This window comes from Monodelphis domestica, chromosome 7 (genome assembly GCF_027887165.1).
Source record: "Monodelphis domestica isolate mMonDom1 chromosome 7, mMonDom1.pri, whole genome shotgun sequence".
NCBI classification, from domain to species: Eukaryota; Metazoa; Chordata; class Mammalia; order Didelphimorphia; family Didelphidae; genus Monodelphis; species Monodelphis domestica.
In genome coordinates, this window is record NC_077233.1 from 90273810 (window position 1) to 90297204 (window position 23395).

Genomic DNA, 23395 nt, shown 5'->3' on the forward strand with positions numbered 1-23395 from the left:
GAGCAGGCTGTTTGAGCAGGTAGATTAGCCATGGGCACATGGTTTTATTTTGTTACTTCTAGTGATTATTAATAAATCTTATAAAATATAATATTTGGAGTTATTGTATATTAATTTTAACCAATAAACTGATATAATCAATAAACTGATATTCTTACCCCCAAATCAGACTCTTTAGATAATTTTAATCATAACACTTCTAATGCTAATGCAAATATTGGTTCAAAAGCTAATTATTTTTTATGGTAGCCCTTTTGCAAATACTTATTATGAGCACCACAATATGAGATGATCCTGGACATATTGCCTTTGGATAAACAATAAAACTAACTTCTCATTTCCTTTGTATAAATCTTCTAAGAGAACCTATGAACTATTCTCCCACATTACTTGATGGCCATTTTTTTTTTAACACTTACCTTCCATCTTAGAATCAATACTATGGCAGAAAAGTGGTAAGGTCTAGGCAATGGTGACTTGTCCAGGGTCACACAGCTAGAAAGTATCTGAGGTCAGATTTGAACCCAGGACCTCCTATCTCTAGGCCTGGCTCTCAATTCACTGAGCCATGCAGCTGCCCCCTCTATGAATTTTTGCCGGATCTTGCCCAGAACCAAGCCACTTGCTAAGTAATAAGTCACCCTCCTTTCTAGGTCCTTGTTTAAGTATTGTTTTTTCCCTTAGAATAGAAATTCCTCAAAGGTAGGACTGTCTTCCTTCCTTGTACTTGTATCTCTAGCCCTTACTTAGCACAGTACTTGGTATGTGGAAAGTGCTTAAAATGTTTTTTTATTTATTCATATTTCCATCCAGATTTTGGCTTTGTTTATAGCAAAAATGTCCGAATGAATACAATTCACTTTCTCCAGGAGTTATTTTGTTCGTTGGTCCTTGGAGAAGAATCTCACATTTACAGTTCTAATAGCTACGCCAGTGTCTGTAAACTGTCTAAAATCTTGGGTCTTGGAGTGCTCTGTCCCTTTCCAGTCATGTTGCTGCCATGACTGCACGAGCAGCCAGGAATTGCAAAGCTCTGCTGTACCTTTTGTATTTGCCTTTGTTTCACAGGTTACCATGGCCGAAGAATTCATCACCATGTGGCCAGCCAATGGCGATGAGTCTTCCCATGCTCAGTTAGGCTTGACACAATCTGTTGTCAGGACCATACTCATACATGGCAGAACCTGCCGGAGCTTGCACTGGGTACGAGCAGGACTTTGTGAGGGGCTTAATGATGCTGATGACATCAGTAATCAGGAGAGAAGCACCTTAGGGTTTCTGCCATTTTTTCCTTTCCTGATTTATGAGAAAGGTAAAGCAAGTATTATCATTCTCATTTTGCATGTGGGGAAACTGAGGCTTGAGGAAATGATTTTCCCCAGATTAGATAATGACAATTAAACTCGGGACTCAAACCCAAATCTTCTACCTTTAATTCCAGGATTCTTTCTACCAGTTCATGTCCAAATAGACCAGATCACAGAGAGTAGAGAGTAGAGTCTCCATCAGAGTGCTGAAAAGAACAAAAAACAAAGCAAAAACCAAAAAAGAACAAAAATAAAAAAGAAATGGTGTCTCAAAGGTCTTAGTGCAGCTTAAAGGTAATTAATAATAATAATCCCTAGACTTTATATAGCACCTACTATATGCCCCAAGCACTTTACATATGTCATCTTATTCTATCCCTACAACATCAGTTAAAATGATTCAAAATTAAAACTACAGTTTTTGAGACGCCATGCCAAAGCTGCTTACCTTGAGGTAAAGGACGATTTCGTTTTTCTTCTTGTAATCTCCAAAGACTATCCCTTAAATGTATATTAAACTGGAGCTTCTAGGTGGCATTGTGGATAGAGTGCCATGCCTGGAAGCAGAAGGACCTGGGTTCAAGTCTGGCCTTAGACACTTCTTATCTGTGTGAACCCAAGCAAGTCAATTTAACCTCCTTTGCCTGGCTCTTACCCTTCTCGCTTAGAGTTGTTACTGAGACAGAAAGTAAGGGTTTAAAAATAAAAATTTTAAATTGTGCTCATGAAGCCCTTGAACACTTTCTGTTTGCCCTAGAAAGGCAGTCTCCTGGGATTATAGCATTTACATCTGGAAGAAATTAGGAATCATCCTACCTTATTCTTTCATTTTACAGATGAGGAAACTGAGAGCCCAAAAGAGGAAAGAAGGGACTTGCCCCAGATAAAAGGAGTAAACAGCAAGGCAGGAACTAGAATTCAGAGGCTCTGACTTCACATTAGACTGAATGTCAGGCAAGGGCAGGATAAATTGTTTTTAGATTTGGACAGGAAGTTTACAAATGGGGAACCACAAAGGAAACTAGAGAACAGATGCAGGAGTTCTGGGATGGTTCCTGCTTCCTTTAAACCACTCTTCTAGATCTCTGGACCCCCATGAGATCTTGACTTGGCCTTGGCCAGGCAGCTCTGTGAGGTTCCAGGTGAGGCAGAGTAAGCTGGGACACCCCCCCACCCCCCCACCCCCCAGCTACTGGAGGCTTAGGAGTGAGTAGGCAGACAGTGAGTCAGGAGGCCCACAACAAATTCTGAATGCTGAGAACTATTTTGGATCTGAAGCTGCCCAGAGGAAAAAGAGCTCGTCTGGGGACTCCCATTTTTAGAAGGAAGGGGCAGTGGGCCAGACCCCATGCAGATGTGATTTAAAGTGATCCCACAGGAGGGCTCCCAGTGGCTTTAGGAGGACGAGAGGGAGACAGAAAGAATAAAGGAAAGAGGAAAAGAATGGAGGGAAATATATGGAGGAAAAGAGGAATGGAAAAGAATGATGAGAAAAGAGGAGATAGAAGGAAGAGAAAGAGGCAGAGAGGGAAGAAGGGAGATGGAGTCTAGGAAGTATGGAGAGATCAATTGGCAAGTTTTGTGAAGGAAAGGAAGATACTAATCTCGGAATCTTATTGCAAGACAAAAATAACAACAACAACCCCAACACAAGAGAGTATCAGTAAGGGAAGGAAGAAAGTGGAGAAATAAAAAAGCAGACAGAGAGACAGTGATAAAACCAGAGGGACAGATGGGGGTGGGGGGTTGGGAGCAAGATGGAGAGACAAAAAGGGGAGAAGAAGGAGGCTGCATGTTCTCACTCAATGGCAAAAGACATGGCACTTTGGGCTGCTACATCAGAGAGGACTGGCAAGTGAACTAACAAGAGCCACTCACTCAGGAGACCTTAAAAGCAGGGAATCCATCCATTGGCACCTTCTCTTTCTTCCTCACTCAAGAATCTGACATATATGTCCCTCTTTCTAGAATTTCCTATAAAGGCTAGAAGGGGGCACACACATATCAGAGATATCTGCTGGTGAGGGGATCTTGAGCCCATCTCTTATGCTTTGTATTTCTTTTTTTGAGCATACATAAGTGCTCAAACAACAATCTGTAATCAAAATTATTGATTTTACATTTTGTAATTTTTTCTAGCTCTTGCTTGGTTTTAAAGTCTTTCCCCACAGATCTGACATGTATACTATTTTGTGTTCACCTAATTTACTTATAGTTTCCTTCTTTATGTTCAAGTCATTCACCCCTTCTGAGTTTATCTTGGTGTAGGGTGTGAGGTGTTGGTCCAAACCTAATCTCTCCCACACTGTCTTCCAGTTTTCCCAGAAGTTTTTATCAAATAGTGGATTTTTGTCCCCAAAGCTGGGGTCTTTGGGTTTGTCATAGACTGTCTTGCTGAGGTCATTTACCCCATGTCTATTCCACTGATCCTCCTTTCTGTCTCTTAGCCAGTCAAACAACAATCTGAAGATGAACTTTTTGGAATTACTTTGGGAAGAAGGTATTCCCTACACCTACTACAGTGCTTTTACCAGTGAGAAAAGGAGAAATTCAGCTCCTGACCTGACTTACAAAAGACATTTACTTTGATGAAATTATTCAAACAAGTACAGCTGCAAGTTGAAAAACCAATTCAGCAGCATCATAAAATGTTTCCTATTTTGATGGTGTAAGTTATATACTTCCTGAGATAGTATAAAAAAGTTCTAAGCCACTGCTTCATAGTTAAGTATTTGTCAGCTTGCATTTGTGAATCTTGTGTTTTAAACATGTCTTCTGAGTGGAAGAAATAAATAGCTGTCCTATACCTGATCTACTTTGTAGGTTGAATATCCTTCAACTATCTTTTGGAGAGAACACAGACACAAGCCAAACCTAAGCTTTAATAACATTTCCCTGGGGTTCCAGGGTGGATGCAAAGAAGAGCAAGAGAGTTTGAAAAAAGAGTTTGACTCTTCTCTTTAGGGTCCAGGCTCCGCCAGGAATCTGATTAGATTTGGAAGAGATTCCAGGGGTCATTGTTTTTTGCTTTCCTCTTTTTATTTTTTGAAATTTTTTATTTAATTAATTAATTTAGAATATTTTCCTATGGTTACAAGATTCCTGTTCTTTCCCTCCCCTCCCATAGCTGGCATGCAATTCCTCTACGCTTTACATGTGTCATTGATTAAGATCAGGGGTCATCTTTTCTGGAAAAGGATCTTCTCTAAAACTACCTGACAAGAGCAATCAGACTTTGCTTGAAGACTTTTCATGAGGGAAGCACCTATCACTTCCCAAGGCAGCCTCTGCCACTCTGGGGTATCTCTAATGATTAGGAAGTTTGTTTTGACATCAAACCTAAATATGTATCCCTACTAGCTAAAGGCTAATATGAAATTATCCCTGAACATTTTTTTTATTAAATATACCTTTTGTTGATACTTTTGTCTTTACATGATAGTAATTTTGAACTCCACTTCCTCCCCCAATCCTCCTTTATGTTAAAGGAAAATAATTAAGGGAAAATACTTGATAACAGAATATATCCCCTCTTCCCCTAACGCTTCTTTATGACAAGGAAAAACAATTGATTACAAAATATATTGGAGGACATTTACAATATTCAGTTCTAGTAGTGGTATGATGTGTTTTTGATGAAACTATACTGGCTCTTAGTGATAACCATTTCCATTTCTTTCTTTCTTTTTTTAAAAAGATGCTTTAATATAAGGTATTTTCATTTTTAAAAATGAAATTTAATTTTTAGATCTGCCTTCTCTACTTCTTCTTTCCCTACATTGAGAAAGCTAAAAAAAAATCCCCAAACAAAAAACAAACAAGCCAAAAACAACACCCCAAACAGCCTATTACAAACATGTAAAGTCAAGTAAAATAAATTCCCACATTGGCCATGTACAAAAAAAAATTTTTGTTTAATATATATATATATATGTATATGCATATATATATATATGTATATATATATATATATATATGTATGTTTCAGTCTGCACTCTGACTCCATCAGCTCTCTATCAGGAGATGGATAACATGTTTCACCTTGAGTCTATTTGAATTGCAGTTGTTCATTGTTTTGAATGGAGCTACTGAGTCATTTTTTTTTTAAGCCTTAACTTGGGTCTAAGAATCAATACAATGTATTGGTTCCAAGGGAGAAGAGCTGTAAGAGTTAGGCAATGGGGGTTAAGTGACTTGCCCAGGGTCACACAGCTAGGAAGTGTCTGAGGACAGACTTGGATCTAGGACCTCCTGTCTCTAGGCCTGACTCTCAATCCACTGAGCCACCCAGCTGCCCCCCTGAGTCTTTCAAAAGTACCAACAGGTACTTTTTAAAGAACTATGGAACCTCTCTTCCCCCACTATAATAGTAAGACTACAGTATATCTCACAAACATTCCCTTTACTTCATTCTTCTCACAGCTACCATCCCAGTTATATACCTCACCTCCTAGCCAGACTAGCTTTCTTTTCTTTTTTCTTCTTCCATTCCCTTCAGTTCCCTAGCCTTGCCTTGCCTTCCTTTCTCTTCTGTCACCTCATTTTCTTTTCTTTTCTCACAATGATCTAATTTAAAAAATTTTTATTTTTATTATCATGTAAAACACACTTCAATATTGTAAGAATACACTCATATATAATCAAAATCCCCAAACAAAACCAAACATATACTGATGTGAAAGATGGCATGCTTTTGAAAAAAAGAATCTATTTAGAATATTTTTCCATGATTCCAGGATTTATTTGTTTCCCTCCCTTCTTCCATCCCCCCTCCCAGAGCTGACAAGCAATTCCACTGGGTTACACATGTATCATTGTTGTTGTTATACTTTGATTTATACAATGATCATATTTTTAAAAAGTTATATTATAATTATAGCAGCTGCTTCAATTAAATAAAGTCATGATAAAGCATCAAAAAATAAACTAAAATTTCAAAAGAATTTGAATGAAAAGGCCCACTCTATATAGAAAGGTATGCAAAAGAATAGGTCACTTTTTAATTTATTTGGAGGGGGGCAAGGAAATGGGCATATTTTAAGTTCTTTTTTTGCCAATGAAGTTGGTTTCTGGGAGCCAAAGTAGACAGTGACGATGGGTTTCTTTGTTTCTTGATTCAAGTTACTCTCTTCTTTCATGACTTTTTAAAAATGTGCCTAGATCTGTAGAAGTCACAGTAAGGTCACAACAGATGCAAAGACTGCTGGAACCACCCAATTGGTCCACCAACCAGAAGCCTTATCAGTGGTAATGAAAGCACCTTTCTGTTTCTTTATTGTACCTTTGTCTAGAAAATATATATCTTGGGTAGTTCTCAGGCATCTGTAGAAAGCCTAGTATTCTCCCCATTTCTGGGGGTATCATCTCTCCATCTTGTACCCTCATCACTTTTCCAGAATGGCCTTTCAGAAATTTCATCAAACTGTAGGTTTTGTTGCACAGTATGATCCAGGTGTAGCAGCTGTGATGATGCTCCCAGATCTTCTCCAGGGTGTTGTATTTCCCCTTATCATTCAACTGCTCTGCCATTTTGGCCCTTGGAGAGACCCAGGAGCACTTTACAGGCAGCTTGGGGAGCCACTAGTCATCAGTGCAGCAACTCATGAAATTCTCTTGCAATAATATAATAGCTTTCTAATTGGTCTCTCTGCCTCTCCCTGCTCCAACCCTCCACACAGCTGCTAAAGTGATTTTCCAAAAGCATGTATATAACTACTCAATACCACCCTATTCAAAAAATTCCAGGGGCTCCCTCTTATTCCTAGGATTGAATATCGAGTCCCTTTGCATTTACATTTGATTTTTAATTTACATTTGCATTTAGAACTTGTCACAGCCTGGCTCCCTTTCCATCTTTCCACTCTTTTCTCTGAAGAACTTTGGGGTCAATTGTGAGAGATTGGGAGACCCTGGCCCAGGACTGTTCTGCATGGCATGCCCAGAGCAAAGAAGGTGCTATGCTCTATGGGCAAAGCAGAATTGCAGTAGCTCAAAAGAAACATGAGATGCACAAATTTAGACATCCCTTACCCAAACTTTCATATGGGCTATTTGTGCCTGACCTGTGATAGGGCTCAGATGGATCTGATTAGCCACAATTGGACAAACCACACATTGACCCAACCTAGTGATGTCATTTTGGTCCTCTCTGAGTACAAAGGACAACAACTAATTCTTCTTATACACACTCTACTCTTCTTCATCATTCTTTGGTTCAATTATAGTGACTGGCTTTTTCTCATTCAAAAAACTCCATCTCCTACCTTCAAACCTTTGCCCTAGCTAGAAGTATTTTCCTGACTTGTTACCATCCACTTTAACTATCTTTAAGCCATCCAGGAGTCCTTTTCCTGTTCCTCTCAGCTGTTAGCACCTTCCCCTCTTGTTACCATCCATTTACTTTGTTTTGTTTTGTTTTTAAACCCTTACTTTCTGCCTTAGAATCAATACTAAATATCTAGTCCACTATTGTGTTGAAAGGAATAATGAACTGGAGGAATTCCATGGGAACTGGAACGACCTCCAGAAATTAATGCAGAATGAAAGGAGCAGAACTAGGAGAATGTTATACACAGAGATGGATTCACTGTGGCACAATTGAATGTAATGGACTCTCTACTAGCAGCAATGCAATAATCCAGGACAATTCTGAGGGACTTATGAGAAAGAACGCTATCCACATCCAGAGAAAGAACTGTGGGAGCAGAAACACAGAAGAAAAACAATTGCTTGATCACATGGTTCAATGGAGAGATGATTGGGGATATCACTCTAGTGCAAATATCAATAATATGGAAATAAGTTTTGATCAATGACCCATGTAAAACCCAGTGGAATTGTGCATTAGCTATAGAAGGGAGGTGGGAGGAGGGGAGAGAAAGAACATGATTCATGTAACCATGGAAAATATTCTAAATTAATTAATTAAATAAAAAATGTCAAATTAATAAAAATAATAATAAATATCGATTCCAAGGTAGAGCCTTACCTTCTGTCTTAGAATCAATGGTAAGTTCCTGCTCCTCTCACCTGTTAGTGCCTTCCCCTCTTGTTACCGTCCACTTTTAACCCTTTCCTTCTGTCTAGAATTGATATGAAGTATTAATTCTAAGGTAGAAGAGTGTTAAGTGACTTGCCCACAGTCACACAATTTGGAAGTGCCTGAGGCCAAATTTGAATCCAGATCCTCCCATCTCCAAGCTTGGCTCTCAAACTACTGAGACACTTAGCTGCCCACCATCCATTTATTTTGTATTTATCATCTATGTCCCCGTTTATACAGAATGTCCCAAAAGGCATTAGTACAATTTAAAGCTTTAATAGCTTAAAATAAAGAATTAGTTTAGTTCAGTTACAATTTAAAATTAAATTTAAAAAACATTTAAAATAATAGTTTGAAGTGTCTCTACTATTATCCCCTTGAGGGCAGGAACTTGCTATTGTTTTTTCTTTGTATCCCCAGTTCTTGCCAAGAAGAAAAGGTTTATCAAACACCTGTGGATTAATTCTTTATTATTCCTTGAGGGAGTCACTTCACCCTTTTTTTGCCTCAATTTCCTCAACTGTATAATGAGCTGGAGGAGGAAATGGAAAACTAGTTCAGTATCTTTGCCAAGAAAACCCAAAATGGGGTCATAAAGAATCAGACATAACTAAAAAATGACTGAATATAATATTCACATGTGCTACTTTCCACTTTGGTAGTTTTCCAGTTGTTAAACTATCTTGGGCTGTATTTGATCTAAGTTTTTGTTTACATTGTTGTAGTTGTATATTATTTTGGTCTATTTTCTTAACTCTGACTCATTTAGTGTAGGTTTTCCAGTGCTCCTCTGAATTCTTCCTGTACATCCTTTCTTTTATAGTAATATTCTATTGCATGGAAGTACCACAGTTTGTCCAGCTCTTCTCATGGCTTCACTTAGTAAATGCTCACAATCCATCCCCTTTGAAAGAAATTCTAGAATTTCCCAAGGAAATGAAGTCAAACTCATCAGATCAACTTCTTCCTCCCCTTTTTAAAAATTTAATTTTTTCCCATATTGTTCGTTTTTGTAAGTGAGCTCAGTGGATTGAGAGCCAGGCCCAGAGATGGGAGGTCCTAGGTTCAAATCTGACCTCAGACACTTCCCAGCTGGGTGACCCTGGGCAAGTCACTTGACCCCCATTGCCTAGTCCTTACTGCTCTTCTGCCTTGGTGCCAATACACAGTATTGACTCCAAGATGGAAGGTAAGGGTTTAAAAAAAATCTTATAAATCAAACCCCCCAAACATCAACCCAAATAAACAATTGAAAAATACTATGCTCTGATCTGCATTCTGACTCCAACAGTTTTCTCTGGAGATGGATAGCATTCTTTGTCTTAAGTCCCTCCGAATTGTCCTGGATCTTTGTATTGTTGAGAGTAGTTAAGTTTGTCACAGTTAATCACAGTCCAATATTGCTTGTTATTGTATACAGTATTTTCCTGGTTCTGTTCGTTTCACTCTGCCTTGGTTCATGTAGGTCTTTCCAGCTGTTTCTGAAATCATCCTGTTCATCATTCCTTATAGTCCAATAATATTCCATCACCATCATATACTTTCTTCCTTTTTTGGAAAAAATTGGGAAAACATTTGCTTACTTCTAGCCACAGAAAATCAATCATAGGACTAGAGAATCTTTCAGAGAGGCCTGCAACTCCAAACTGAATCTGAAAAATAATCCCTTCTATAGCATAACCAACGAGGGATCATTTGGCCTTTGCTTAAGGACGTCTAGGGATAAGGAACTCACTACCTCCCAAGAGAGATAAACTTTGTCTATAGCAGGCCCCTTCTTCCATCTAGCAACTCAGTCACAAAAGGAAACAAAGCTTGGTTGGACAGATGTGACCTAATTTTAAGTAAATTGTGGTAACTCTTTGACTGCCACTTCCTGAATCACCTTTCTAGATTTCCTGGGGCTATCAAAGATTACCTATAGCAGCTCTTCTAGTGATCCTCTAGACTTTTTCAGAGCTGCTCATCCCGTGATGTCTGTCCATCCATCCATCCAGTCATCCATCCATCCATCCATCCATCCATCCATCCATCCATCCGTCCATCCATCTATCCATTCATGCATCTCTCTCTCTCTCTCTCTCTCTCTCTCTCTCTCTCTCTCTCTCTCTCTCTCTCTCTCTCTCTCTCTTTCTCTCTCTCTCTCCATCCACCCACCCATCCACCCACCCACCCATCCATCCATCCATCCATCCATCCATCCATCCATCCATCCATCCATCCGTCCATCCATTTATCTATCTGTCTGTCCATCCATCTGTCTTTCTATCCATCTGTAGCTCCAAGGAAGATTCCTTATAAGTCTTGAGAGAATTGTAGTGAACCAGTATTTCCCTCTCTGGGCTTCAGGTTTCTTACCTCCAGTTGGGGGCAGGGGGACAGGAACTAGCACCTCTGGTGTGAGGGCTTGCAGAACCCTTTCAAGGGCTTATCATCTCTCTTTGGGGTTCATCTTTCAATTCCAACTTGTGGCTCCAAAAAGCTATCACATGCACCATGGCCACACTCCAGTAAAGCTACCTTGGCAGATGGGCTAAACCAAGTTGAGGACAACCAACAGGCTTGTTAGGGAGTTGTTTACCCCAAGAATGTGATGACTTCCCTGGACAGAATGGGTAGATGAGAACAATTTGTTCCAACAGCCATTGAAGGGGGCCAAAGTGTGGTAATTAGAGTGGTTAGAGCTCGGTCAGACGTCGGAGATGGCAAGTTCATCCACTGCATCCTGGGCCATTATCAGTCATCCTGACTTCTGTTTTGCCATTGAACTTAGATGACTCTGGAAGAGAGAAGCTGACAACTTTATGCAACTCTGCCTCATTAAAATTCAGTTCATGTACAAGCCAAGGTATCATTCATTATAATGTCATTGGTTTTCTTTGTAAACTAAGGATGAGGGTCAGCTCTGTGACTCGGTGGATAGAGCCAGACCTGGAAATGAAAGGTCCTGGGTTCAAATCTAGCCTTAGACACTTCCCATTCACTTATTCCCAATTGCCTAGTCCTTACCTCTTTTCTGCCTTGGAACGAGTACTTAGCATCAATTCTAGGGTTAAAAAAAAAGTAAAATGAAGGATGAACAATAGTAGTTCATTCTGAAGGTTGAGGTGTTTGTTCTTTCACCATCTCCTCACCTAACTCCTTGTCTGCCATTTTTATTCCATACTTTCAAGTCCAAAGTCATTCTCCTTGGCAGAGAAAATTGAAGTATCCCTGAGTTGTTTTGCCCTCCTTTCACTGTTCATCCTCATTTGTTTTAGACACCTGGAGCAGCACTCCTAGAGCTTCTTTGGCCTTTCCTTTTCCTCAAACATAGATAAAAGGTTTTATTTTTTCCCATTGGTCATACATGACCATTCTGAATTTTAGGGTCATTCCTATAGCTTTGTTATACTTTTGTATTCTGCATCTGATACATATCTTAAAAAAAAAACAACAAACCCTTACCTTCTGTCTTAGTATCAATTGTAAGTCAGAAGAATGGTAAGGACAAGGCAATTGGATTTAAGTGACTTTCCAGGGTCACAGAGCTAGGAAGTGTCTGAGGCTGGATTTGAAGCCAGGTCCTTCTTACTCCAGGCCTGGAGCTTTATCCCCTGGGCTACCTAGCTGCCTCTAATATTAATGTCTTTTAAAATATTCCAATGGTTAATGATTGATTGATCTCTTAAAGTGACTTCTCCTTTTGATTAGTATCAAAATTGTTTCTGCTTTTGTCTTTAGGGTTTTGTTCTTATGATTTTCTCTATGACCCAACTTTTCCTGTACAAGTTTAGACCCTGTACTGAAGCTCTTATCTTTTCTGTTCCTCTTCCCTATGTCATCCAGTGACACTGGCCTCCTGGCTGTTCCTCACACATAACACTCCATCTCCTGACTCCAAGGCTTTTGCACTGGCTGTTCCTCATGCCTGGGTCATTCTTCCTTTTCATCTTTACTTCCCAGCTTCTCTTCCTGCTTTAAGTCACTGCTGAAGCCCCCACTTCTACAAAAAAGCCTTTCCTAGTCCTCCTTAAACTTAGTGCCTTCCCTCTGAGACTTCTCCCAATTCATCCTGTCTGTTTCTTGTTTGCATGTTATCTTCCCTATGAAACTATGAGCTCCCAGAGAGCAGGAACTCTGCTTTTTGTTTTCCTTTGTCTCCTCAGGGCTTTGTACAGGGTCTGGCACATAGTAGGCACTTCATAAATGCTGGTTGACTTCTTATTTTTATGGACTTTCCTTCCCCTTAGGCCTGTAGAAGTTTAGACCAGTGGCACTCTCTTCCTATCCTTTTTCTGAACTCTTTGGAATTTGCTCCCTCAACTTTGGGATACAAGTCAGACTCTGCTTGACTTTTCCTCTATCATAAAGGTGAAGACAAAATGGTCACTTCCCTCCCAAAGTTCCTCATTATTACTATTTCAGCAAGAAATTCTTCCTTCTTATTTAGAATCATGTCCAGAATAAGAATTCTCTCCCTCATTTCTTCCATCTTTTGAAGAAAGAAATTGTCAACAAGGTAAGTCAAGAATTTATCAGTTGAGAGATATGGAGAAGGAAATAACTGATCAGACTCAAAGCTGCAGGTTATCTACGTCAGTGGTGTCCAAAGTTGAACATACTACAGATGGTGTTCCAAAAGGTCTTTTAGTGTGCATGGGAAAATACTAGCAGTCAGTAGAGCAGCTCACTGACATAATTTATTGCCCCTATCTGTCTCTGCTGCTCTCTTCCTTCTCTGTTATTAATGCTGTCTGCTCTGGCCAGGCAAATAGACAGGCAGGTAGGCATTCCTCCCATTACACCAATCAGCCTCTGGATTGGGCCCCCATATTTTAAAAATAGGGTTTATTTCCTCTTTAATCTCATTCTTTTTAAAATTTCTATTTCCTTGTGTGTTTTATAATTGGCTTAACTGCTACAGTAATACATGCATTTGTTATGTCAATATATACATATCTAGGGGCATGTCCAAAAATGTTTACAAATAAGAGTACACAATAAAAAAAATTAGAGATACTTAGTCTAAAGAATCAAAGTTCTTCAATACTGTAATAGCGCATTTCCTATTTATATTTATATCTCTAGGGATTAACTATAATAGTTATTAGTAAATTTTCTTTTTCTTTCTTTTTTCCTTTCTTTCTGCCTTTGTTTGTTTGTTTCTTCCTACCCATCCTCCTATCCATTCATCCATCCATCCATATATACATCTTTCTGTGTGAGGTATGTGATCTGTTGCCATGTTCTTATCCAAGCATCTGTCTGTCTGTCTGTCTCTCCATCTACCACCCAGGCATCTATCCATCTATCCATCTACCATCCATCCATCCATCCATCTATCTATCTATCTATCTATCTATCTATCTATCTATCTATCTATCTGTTTATCTATTGTAATAGTTAAATGGTTGGAGACATAAACTGTTATATTTAAAATAGTTGTCTGCCATAAACTGTGGCAGTTAAAAGAGTTGGGGTCGTAAACTGTAGTGATTAAAATAGTGGAAGATATAAATTATAGTAGATATAAGAGTGGGTGAGTAAATTTTTGACCGCAGAAAATACATTTTCTCTACAGTGTCTTGTTTTTAAATCAAATATAAGGTGGTTGCCAGGGAAATATTCCCAATTATGAAATATACCCAAGTTAACTGGGTTTTACAGAGATTTTAATTTATAATACAATGAGTAATCAAAGAAAGAGAGAGAGAGAGAAAAAGGAAATAAGTATGAAGGACCTTAAGCCAACATGGCCTAGACCTGAGTCTTAAAAGAGAGATCAGTCAGTTAGTCTTTTATCACTCACCACAAGGTCTGTCTAAGCAAGGATTCTAGGGACACCAGGCCAGCTCTATCTCAGCTGATTTCACCAGAGAGAGTTCTAGCCAGAGTCCTCCTCAAAGAGCTTTCCAGCCAGAGACTGTTTCAAAGGGCCTCTCTCAAGAGCCTCCAGAGGGACAGAGTCCCCTCAGAGGAGCTCCAGTGAGACCTCCTTAGAGATCATCCTCCAAGAGTTTCCCTTCTCCAGAGATCTTCAAAAGATTCTCCAAAAGGATTCCTCCTAAGAGATTTCTGCTTTTTCTTATATAGGGGGTTTTCTCCTATGCCACCTCCCCTAAGTCCTTACATCTACCAATCACAGTAGACGTTTTTCCAAAGGACAACCCATTCTGAATTCACTGCTGGGTCGACTAATCCCTTTAGTAAGTTTGAATCAGAAAAAACACTGCTGGGTCGACTAATCTCTTTAGTAAGTTTGAACCAGAAAATCTTCTGAATAAGTTTTCACCTCTTTGCTCCTGGCAAGTTTACAAGTTGCCTGACCTTTTAAGAGGTACTTAGCACCCCATTGTATTAATTCTAACAATAGGCATGGCTTAAAGAACTTTTTGCCTCATTATAAGTATGGGCCCAAGTACCCTCATTGTTTAGCAAGGGATTTTCTCCCCTAAAGCAGTCTTAAGTACAGTGGAGTAGAGAGAGGCCCTCCCATTTCTGATCCAAATAGAATTCTCACTGTCAAAATGGAGAATGTTCCCAGTAGGGAATTATTCCAATGGAGAATTCCCCAAGGTGGAAATTTTTAACATTCACAAGTCTGAGAAATTTCAAGATTTACTCTATCTATCTATCTATCTATCTATCTATCTATCTGTCTGTCTGTCTGTCTGTCTGTCTGTCTGCCTATCTGCCTGTCTATCTATTTATCTATCTGTTTGTCTGTCCACCCATCCATCCATTCATCTATCTGTATAAGGTGTGTGATCTGTTCCCATGTTCTTGTCCAAGTGGTCTATAGTAATCACATGACAATAGTGTTTAGCTGAATATTATACAGTCCTATAGTTTCATGTACAAGCCTCTTTTTTGTTCTATTATGTGTATGGAAATGCCCATTTTATTTGGTGTTAAATTCAGAATAAAAATAAAAATTTAAAACAATGTATATTATTCATTTATTCATGGAGTATAAAGTCTATGAGGGAAGAGACCATGCCTTATTATCGAAACATTTTCTCTTCCCCCAGTGCCTAGCCCTGTGACACTCTGCACCAAGGAAGGGCTTCCTTCATAAACGTCTGCAGAGTAGAAAAAGACCACATTGCTTGAGTGTTGCATCTGTCAGTCTTCACCCAAATGCTATCCACCATGCTTCCTGCCTCTGGTTCCTGAATTTCCGCACACAGGAACATTTTAACATTTTGCAATATTATTCTACTTCTCCTTTTAGCTGGTCTGTTCCTTTTGAATAAAATCTGTTCTTCCAGATCCATTTTCCAGACTGAAATCCTATCCCATCTAGTCTGGTAATATACCTAGAAGGTCACATTTGCCACCCTGCCAATGAGCACTGGTTCACCTTGATTATTTCTCATCCTTTGTATAAGATGAGGCCACAGAGTTCATTGCTGGCCTCTTTCTGGGCTATTATCCCCTATGAATATTTTTGCTTCCAGGATTAAACATATTCTCTGTTTGGCTAGTAAAGTCTCTTCTTACCTTTCCCATCCCATCTCCATATGCTTTACCCCCTCTCTACAATCCACTGACCCTGGCCTTCCACAAAACACTTAATAACCACTTTAAGGCAGAAGGGCAAGTTCTAGGCAAATGGGGTCAAGTGACTTGCTCAGAGTCACACAGGTAGGAAGTATCTGAGGTCACATTTGAACCCAGGTCTTCCTGACTCCAGGCTCCACTGAGTCCCATAGCTGCCCTGACTGTGCTTTTTTCACTGGCTTTCCCCCAAGCCTGGAATTCTCTTCTCCCTTCCCTTTATCTCCTGGTTTCCTTCAAGTCCTAACTAAAAACAGAACTGCAAGAAACCTTTCCTACTTCCTCTTAATGCTAGACCCTTCCCTCTGTGCTGATCTCTAATTTATCTTGTCTAGAGCTTCTTGGTACTTAGTTGTCTAAGGACGTATAGTCTCCCTCCCCCCCCCCCCCATTAGATTGTGAGTTTCTTGAAAGCAGTCAGTGGCGGGACTTCCCCTCCCCACCCTCCCATATTTGTATTTCCACCATTTCCAAGAGTGCCTGGTCATGTCTGATTCTTCCTGACCCCATTTAGGATTTTCTTGGCAAAGATACTGGAATGGTTTGCCATTTCCTTCCCCAGCTCATTTTATAGATGAAGAAACTGGGGCAATTAAAGTTAAGTGACTTGTCCAGGGTCACATGGCTAGTATCTAAGTTCAGATTTGAACTCGGGAAGATGAGTCTTCCTGACTCCAGGCCCAGCTCTCTAGCCACTTTACCACCCAGCTGCCTCCCTGACCCAAACTAAATGCTTAATAATTGACTGGGTATGGTGGGAAGTCCCAAGTCATCAGATCAATATCCAGGGGTCTCAGGCCCCTGCCCTTTGTGGCACATAGTAGGTGCTTAATTGCTGCCTATTGCCTTGAATCCTTAGCTGGTATTCTCTTCTGCTATCTTTCTTCCTCCATGGTACTGCTTTGGTACCTGGCTTGGCAAGCCCAGATGGGCGATGTTCTCTTTCTCCCTCCATTTCTAAGTCTCCTGCCTTGAGGCTAAGAGGTCCTCTTCCCTGCACATCTCCAGAAACCTGTAGCTCGCTAGCCAGATTGACTCCACTTTTTGCTCCCTCTCTTCCTTACACCAGCAACAAGTCCTTGTCAAGCAGGTACCATGCTTGTGTGCCCCAGCCTGAGAGCTACAAGGACCAAGCATGAACAGGTGCATTCTAAAGGGGGAGAGAATAAGCATATGTCAAAAGAGGTGTGTGAGGAGCAGAGAGAAGGGATCCTGGGTACAGGGGGGAGAAGAATGGCCAGTAAGTCTGGTTACAGGGCCAGCTTGAGAAGGGACTAGAAGAGCTTATATTTTATCCCCTCCATACCTTTCCCTTGCCCTCAATGGAGAGAAATCATTCATTACAACAGCAACAACTTCAAGTGAGCAAAGCTGGGAGGGACATGGTTGAGGCAGGTTCATCTATTGTCTGAAGGCTTGGGTTCTAGTCCTACCTAGTTACTGGCTGTTGTGAGACCCTCCTCACCCACACTATTGGCCATCCTCTCTTGTTGGATGCCCTGAGATCATTAAAATAAAAATTAAAAAAAAAAAAACTGAGCCATACGGCTTCTCTAAGGGTTGCTGAATAGATTTTATGGGTTTGGGGAAAGCTCTTGATTCGAGGTAAGAATCAGACAGAGCCTTCCTCTGCCTGGAGGCACTTTATTCCCTGTGGCTTTAGGCCTGGGACTAGAGATCTTTGGGGACTCCCTGATGATTAATTGGCAAATACAAATTACCTGGAGTTCTTAGAATAAGATTCACAGAACACTGGAGTTGGAAGGGACCTCTGAGAGCAGGTTCAATTTCTCATCAGACTGAGCAAACAGAGGCAATCCCTTTAGCCTTTCCCTGCCAGGCCCCAAGGTCCCGGGTTCTGCTCATCCTATATATAGGTTCTGGAGGTAAGCCTGACTGCCTAAATCTGGGGGCATCTGAATATCCAGAATCAGCTCAGTCAATCCAAGGGAGACGCCATAGTCTCACAGGAATCAGAGCAAGAAGCTAACTTAAAGCTCATCTTGGTCTAAACCTCTCATTTTACAAAGAAGGAAACGGAGGTGGATAGATTTTCCCAAGGTCACATAATTCTTTCTGATGTAACCCTTAAAAGTTCAACATACTTTTGACTTGTTAAGTAGCAGATTTGGGATATGAATCCATGTCTCCTGATATCTAGGCTAGGCCTTATTCCATTATACTGTGATGCTGCTCTTATAACTCTCACCTTCATCTAGAAGGTCCTGGAAAGTCATCTTCCTAGTGCTGGAGCCCCAGACACAAAGTTTAGCATTGGTAATGGAAGGTAGAAAGTTCACCTTCACCTTGAATCTTTTATTTGAGATTTCAGTCCCTGCCCTTGGATGGGAAGGAAGAAAGGAGGGGAAATGATTAAAGAAGGAAGGTGAGAAGAAAAGAAGGAAAGGAAGACAGGAAAAGGAAGAAAGGAAAGAAGGCATAAAGGAAGGGGATGGAAAAGGAAAGAATAATAAAGGAGGGAAAGGAAAGAAGAAAGGAGAGAGTAAAAACAAGGAAAAAAGAAAGCACAGGGGAAAAGAAAGGAAAAAGGCAAGGAAGGAAGCAGAGGAGAAAAGGAAGAAAGACTGAGAAAGCAAGGAAAGAAGGGAGAGAGGGAGGGATAGAACAAAATACTGGTGTTTTTTTTTTAATTGCTGCTTGAAACTTAGTTCAGAAATCCTCTCCATTTTTCAAAGGTCAGCTCCAGTGGTCATCTTCTTTTCCAATTTGCTTTATGGCCTTCCCTGTGCTTTCTTTCCCTTAGACAGAATATGGTTGCCTGCTTTTGCAATTAGTTTTTCTTTGATTTAGAAGGTAGCAGCTTTTTCTTTCTCCTCTAGCCTTTATTTAAGATGAGCAAGATCAGAAAACCAAAGGTTCTTAGTAAAGGGGACAGAAATCAATGCAACAACAAAGCTGTAAATGTCTCGACTAGATTGTGAACTTCTTGAGACCTCAGAGCTAAAACCAGTACACAAAACTGGGCACATAGGAGAAACTTAGGAAGAATTGATTGATTGACAGATGAAAAGAGAAGTGGGATGACTGGACATCTCCAAGGTCATCATCACAATCTTTGTCAACTCTAAACCGAGCAACTCAGGAGATAGAGGTGATGGAGAGACTTCCAAATGGGACCAAATAAAAAAAGACTAATCCTATATGCTTTAGGCATGCTAAATGAGATGCCTACAGGAAATTCAGCTTGAGGTGACCAAATGTCAATTGCTGTTGCAGAATTGGACCTCAGAAAAGTGTAGAGAAGAATATATAAATATGGAAATAATTTGCATAAAGAGGATAATTGAACCTATGACACTGATGACATCGACAAATGAGGACAGTATAGGAGAAGAAAAGAGGTCCTACAGACATAGCCTTAGGGGATGGTCATGGTTAGTGGGCATGCCATAGATGAAGAGCCAGCAAAGGAAACTGAGGAATGGTTAGATAGTGCACCCCCAAATTGGAGGAGATAGTATGCAGGAAGAGAAGGCAATCAATAGTATTAAATGATGCAGAGAAGTTAAAAAGAATGGATATTGAGAAAAAGGTATTAGACCTGGCAAGTAAGAAATGGCTAGTAACTTTGGAGAGGGCAAATTCAGTTAAGTCATGAGAAGTAATATTACAGAGGGTTAAAAAAAAACCAGTGAGGAAAAAAATGGTAGCACTTAACGTAGATGGCTTTTTCCAGTTGTTTGGCCAAGAAAGGGAATAGAGACATGAGAGAATGGTTGGCGATAGGTATTCTTGTAAGCAGTAGTAAAGGAACCAGTATTTGGAAGTTCCTAGGCAGAGTAGAAGTGACAGTGGAGCCAATTTGCTGAAGATGAGAGGGGATAGAATCAAGGATATATGGAGAGGAATTGGCCTTATTGAGAAGGGCCACTTCTTCATCTGATAAAAGTGACAGAGGATGTCTGAGTGATGTGAGATGAGGAGGAGGGGACAAGAAGGAGCTCTCAATCAATGAATTCTATTTTTCCCCCCAGGGAAGTATAATGCAAGGTCCTCAGCAAAGAGTGGATGGGGGTGGGGGGAGCAGGTGCTGTGGGAGCCTTGAGTAGAGATAAGAAGGTTTAGAGCAGCTGTTGTGGAGAGTGGGATAGCAAATCAATTAGAGAAGAGTAAAATGATTTGATTGCTGCAGTGAGGACCCAGTTGAGATTAGATAACATAAATTTGTAGTAGACCCAGTTGGCATGTTTTTTTAAATTTTTATCTAACTCCAGTGGACAGCATATGGATAGGACAAAGGAGGCAGATCATCCAGGTGATGATCTGAGATCCATTCTAATACTAACTCCAACTCTAACTCCCACTTCAGTCTTACCCCCAACTCAAACCCTAACCTGAAATCAGAAAACAAGAAATTGAAATTATCCAACATAAATTTTCACCTTAATCCTAACCTTCTGCCAAAATTTAACTTCAAAATCTTAATCTTTACCTGGTTTTAACCAACAATCCTAGTAGCAAAATCTTAGTCCCTCACTCTAATCTAACCCCAACCCTCTTCAATCTCCCTTGCTTCTTATTCCCCCAGGCCACAGCAGATAAACACCTCCCTACCTCTTCTCTCAGAGGAATTTGGGGAAGAGGGTACTGCTAGGAAACAGATGGGAGACCAGTGAAGTACATCCCAGAGAATGTCTGGTATCTTCCAGAAACCTAAGGTGACCCATTGTCTGAATAAATATGAACCCCACAGACTTGACTAGGCTGGACTACATTGAGAAAGAAGAATGGCTTTGAGTCAGACACTTGTTAAATCATCCCCACTGTTCTCAGGGCCTACGGTAGAACATTCAGTAGTTATCTCAGTTGGTACCATTTCTTGGCTTCCAAAGCACTCCCCAGTCAATGAGCCTTCCCCATCCATGCTCCTAGCAACCACTATTACAGCGCAAGGTTGCCTGGCAACAGAAGCTATCTATCAGGCACCTGTATTTCTTGCCTCTGAGATACCAGGACCATGGACTGTTCTCAATTCCATGTAAGATCTGACATTGGAGGGGGAAGAATGCTTTAGAATCCTTTAGCATAGTTCATAATTGGAAGGGGAATCCTGGAGGATCTGGGAGCACAGGTGTGGGCTTGGGGAGAAGGGTGGAAGACTTTTCAGCACAGGATCTGGTGAAGGGAGAGAATTCTGAAGAAAATGTAAGCACAGGCTGCGGCTTGAGGAAGAATTCTGGAGGACTCATTATCACAGTGGTTCTCAAGCTTTATCGTCTCAGGACCCCTTTACACACTTAAAAATGATTAAGGCTCCACCCTCCCACAAAGAGTTTTTGTTTCTGTGGGTTATAGCCATTAATATTTATCACAATAGGAAAGAAAATATCCTGGAACTATTACCCAAAAGTCTTTTGATCTCATGATTATATGAGCCCTGAAAAGGTTTGAGGGACTCCTTGCAACCCCTAAACCATACTTTGAGAATTGCTGGATAAGATAAGATCTGGGCGAGGATGCTAGAGCACCTGTTAACAGTAATTCAAGCTTGGGAGAATTTGGAAGAATCTATCTGCTCAATCAGAATGGAGAATCAGGCAAGGTCTGTTTGCAGAGATTTAGGCTTGACAGAGAATGCTTAGAGGATCTGTCAGCCCAGAGTCGGGCTTAGGGGGTGGGGATGCTGAAGGATTTGTTAGCAAAGGCTTGGGAGCAAATTCTAAAAGCATGTGCTCAGTGAATCCCAGGAAGAAATGATTCTCAGGGCTTGGAGCTGGAACATGAAAATCTTGGGCCATGGCCATAGAACCAAGGGAATCTTCCCTCAACGCCAGACTGGCAATGGTATATACCTCAACTGTAGCAGGGCCACAGAACTTTAGAGACTATCATACTTTCCAAAATGTCTGCTCTTTATAGTTCTACGTCCCTTCGTATTAGGTGGCCAAGTAGGGTTTTACTGCTTTGAATTCTGAAACCGAGAAGGGCTAGCCTTCCTCACTCTGAAGAATGGAAGTGGATTAGTAGTGCCTGCTATTGAACAGCCATGGGCATATAGTCATTTATACATGGCTACATTTATCAGGACATCCAGTTCAAAATACCCATTAGGCAGTTAATGATTCGAGAGATACACTAGGGATGGAAATATAAATCTGGGAGTCATCAGCATGGAAATGACAAACAAACCCATGACAGATGATGGAGCCTGAATAGAGCAAGAGAAGAAAAGAGGGTTCAGCATATAGTCATGAGATACATTTAGAGTTAAGGGGCATATTCACTAAAAGAAACCAAATAAGGTCAGGTGAGAACCAAGAGAGAGCAATGTCAAGATAACCTAGAAAGGAGAGAGTATCCAGGACAAGAGGCTAGTCAACAATGTCAAAGACTTTGGAAAGATCAGAAAGAGTGAGGATTAAGGGGGGGAAACCCCATCAGATTTGGCTATTTGCAGTGAAAATGATTTATCAGCAGAAACACCAATAAAAGAAATAAAGTCTCCAAGCCAAAAAGAAATGTTTATTGAGAGATGGCCGGTCTCACAATAAAGCTGGACTCTGATCAAGACCAAAGACCCCAAGCCTTGTGTGTGGCCTCCTTACATACCCCCAAAAGTGATGCTCCAAGTGAGCTAGGTTAAACAGAAAAATCAAGACGTTGAAAGTGAGAAATCATAATAGTCAGTGAATAGTTTGGTATGTGTGCCTTAAATAGTGGCAAAATGAAGTACAATAATGCTAAATCAGCAGAGTAAGGGAAGCATAGAATCATAACTCATCATAATTTACAAAACAGATAAGAATTGTGTGGAATTGATGCAATTATTAATGCAATAATGACACTAACTGCTAATTGTAAAATAATCTAATTACTAATACAAATACTAAATCTATTAATATTAAAATAATCATAACTATGCTAAAGCCACATTTTAACTATGCTAGAATCACATCTTAATAAGAAAACTACTAACCATAAAAGGAGGTAGAGGATTTTCTCATTTACACTATCCATCCTCTGATCCAAAGAAAAATGTGGGCAGGAGAACCAAGAAAGAGCAGTGTCAAGATAACCTAGAAAGGAGAGAGTGTCCAGGAAGAGAGGCTAGTCAACAATGTCAAAGACTTTAGAAAGATGAGGAAGATTGAGGATTAAGGGGGAAAAAACCACATTGGAATAGGCAATTAAGAGATCACTGGTGGGGGCAGCTAGGTGGCTCAGTGGATTAAGAACTGATCCTAAAGATGTGAGGTCTTGGGTTCAAATTTGGCCTCAGACCCCATTGCCTAGCCCTTATTGCTCTTCTACTTTGGAATCAATATTAATTCTAAGACAGGTAAGAGTTGTTTGTTTTTTAAAGAGAGATCATCGATAACTTTGGAGGATATTACTTCAGTTGAATGATGAGGACAGAAGCCAGAGAACATATATTCTTATGCTGTGATATTAATATTTTAAATGTGAGAGACAAGCTCCCTAGAATCCCAGTATGCCATTCCCTCTTTCATTAGCAAATTCATTAGAACCTTTAAAAGGAAAC

The 23395-nt window shown here is 40.2% G+C and overlaps 1 long non-coding RNA gene across 2 annotated transcripts; it reads right to left on the minus strand.

Moving 5' to 3' along the window:
* Positions 1-773: 773 nt before the first annotated feature.
* Positions 774-20881, minus strand: LOC103104969 (uncharacterized). 2 transcript variants are annotated; one of them, XR_470568.3, is made up of 4 exons: positions 20693-20881; positions 1756-1864; positions 1430-1513; positions 774-1296 (listed from the first exon to the last, which is right to left on the minus strand). It is a non-coding gene; the product is annotated as an uncharacterized LOC103104969 (long non-coding RNA). The 2 variants fall into 2 exon arrangements; XR_001623743.2 differs by lacking the exon at positions 1756-1864 and having other exon boundaries at positions 20693-20811.
* Positions 20882-23395: the final 2514 nt, after the last annotated feature.